This window comes from Octopus bimaculoides, chromosome 4, assembly GCF_046866305.1.
Source record: "Octopus bimaculoides isolate indiv1 chromosome 4, ASM4686630v1, whole genome shotgun sequence".
NCBI lineage: Eukaryota > Metazoa > Mollusca > Cephalopoda > Octopoda > Octopodidae > Octopus > Octopus bimaculoides.
The window spans coordinates 39,659,150-39,661,649 of record NC_142931.1 but is presented as its reverse complement, the minus strand read 5'-3'; the positions used below and the strand labels follow the sequence as shown (position 1 = coordinate 39,661,649).

Sequence of the window (2,500 nt, the reverse complement as noted above, 5' to 3'; positions counted from 1 at the left end):
AACGATTAAGTACAATCCAAGAACAGATATGCTTCTCCAGTTGGCTTCTGCAGTCTCCATCTACTTAATTTTACTCATAAGACTTGGGTCAACCTGTGGCTATGATAGATTAAATATGGATTGAACCTGAAACCATGTAATTAAGAAAGAAACGGTAGCCACACCATCATCATCATCATCTTTTAACGTCCTCCTCCCATGCTGGCATGAGTTGGACAGTTTGATAGGAGCTAGCCAGGCAGAAGACTGCATCCAACTTCTGTGTCTGTTTTGGCACAGTTTTTACGGCTGGATGCCCTTCCTACCACCAACTACCCTGTAGAGTGGACTGAGTGCTTTTTACATGGCAACAGCACAGGTGAGGTCAGTTTTGGCATGATTTTTACGGCTGGATGCCCTTCCAAATGCCGACCACTTTACAGTGTCGACTGGATGCTTTTTACGTGGCACCAGCACTGGCAGGGTCACCAAGTAACTTGCAAGACAAAGAAACTTTGAGAGGGGAGGGGGCATTGGAGGAGGTGATCTTGTGTCAGAGATGAAAAGTTAGAGTGTGGCAGAGAGGCAAAGAGACAGAAACAGGTGTCTTGCTGTACAGGAGGTACATGTTTACCCAACAAGAGAGAGAGAGAGAGAGAGAGAGAGAGAGAGAGAGAGAGAGAGAGTGATCAAAAATGAGAACAGAAACAGATGTGCTGCTGTAAAGGAGATACACAGTTACCCAGCCAGTGGTAAGAGCAAGAGAAAAAGAGTGGAAGACAGCAAGAGTGCAAAAAAAAGCAGGAGAGAGATGGTGGCAAAGTGCCAGGGCATACTCACAAGGAACAGGGATCAGAACATAGATGGGATGGTAAAGAAGGAAGGACATTATAGATATTATAGTCCTAAATATATTACATGTTGAAAAAAAAAAAAGACAAATTGAGAGGTGAAACACCTTTGACCATAGGTCTGCTTAATTATGCTGATCTGAGGCAAAATTACAACAGCAACAACAACAAACATCACTTGGAACCATACATGTCATATGACCAAAAAAAAAGTCCAGAAAAGAAAAAAAGAAAAAAAACAAGATACTAATAATTTAGATCAGGTAATGAAAGTCACGGAGAGGGTCATAGCTCAACTGCTTAGGGAGTGAGTCAGCTTAGATGAGATGCAGTTTGGGTTTGTGCCTGGGAAAAGCACCACTGATGCTATATTTCTGGTAAGACAGCTTCAGGAGAAATACCTAGCCAAGGATAAACCTGTTCCTGGCTTTCGTTGATATGGAGAAAGCCTTTGACAGGGTCCCCTGATCTCTCATCTGGTGGTCAATGAGGAAACTAGGGATAGAAGAATGGTTAGTGAAAGCTGTGCGAGCCATGTACAGAAACTCTGTCAGTAAGGTGAGGGTTGGCAGAGAGTACAGTGAAGAATTCCGGGTGAAGGTAGGGGTCCACCAAGGTTCTGTCCTCAGCCTCCTCCTATTTATCATAGTTCTCCAGGCTATAACAGAGGAATTCAAGACAGGATGCCCCTGGGAGCTCCTCTATGCTGATGACCTTGCACTAATTGCTGAGTCACTATCACAATTAGAGGAGAAGTTTCAGGTATGGAAGCAAGGACTAGAATCGAAGGGCCTTAGAGTCAACCTAGCTAAAACCAAAGTCCTCATAAGTAGGAAGGCAGACAAAACACAAACCCCTTCGGGTAGATGGCCCTGCTCGATCTGTAGAAAAGGAGTGGGAAGTAACTCTATAAGATGCACCCAGTGCAAGCTATGGACACATAAGAGGTGCAGCAATATCAAAGGATGGTTAACTAGGAAGTTAGTTTTTGTTTGCAGCAGATGTTCTGGAGCTATAAATACTGGGAATGTGCAGAAAACAACTTTTGCCACATTCCAAGGAGAAAAACTAGAAGTGGTTGATAGCTTCCGCTATCTTGGTGACCAAATTAGCAGTGGAGGTGGGTGCACTGAAAGCATAGCTGCTAGAATTAGAATAGCCTGGGCAAAGTTCAGAGAGCTCTTACCTCTGCTGGCGACAAAGGGTCTCTCTCTCAGAGTAAAAGGCAGATTGTATGACGCATGTGTACGAACAGCCATGCTTCATGGCAGTGAAACATGAGCCATGACTGCTGAGGACATGCGTAGGCTCGCAAGGAATGAAGCCAGTATGCTCCGATGGATGTGTAATGTCAGTGTGCATACTAGACAGAGTATCAGTACCTTGAGAGAAAAGTTGAACTTACGAAGCATCAGTTGTAGTGTGCAAGAGAGACGACTGCGCTGGTATGGTCATGTAGCAAGAATAGATGAGGATAGCTGTGTGAAAAAGTGCCACACCTTAGCGGTTGAGGGAGCCTGTGGAAGAGGTAGGACCAGGAAGACCTGGGATGAGGTGGTAAGGCACAACCTTCAGGCATTGGGTCTCACCGAGGCGATGACTTCTGACCGAGACCTTTGGAAATATACTGTGCTCGAGAAGACCCGGCAAACCAAGTGAGACCTAAATCT

General features: G+C 44.9%; 1 protein-coding gene across 2 annotated transcripts in view; it reads right to left on the bottom strand.

The window, feature by feature from the left end:
• The window catches only part of LOC149136022 (uncharacterized), a 74,513-nt gene that overhangs the window by 25,988 nt on the left and 46,025 nt on the right, over positions 1-2,500 (bottom strand). The gene's annotated exons all lie outside the window — the stretch shown is intronic.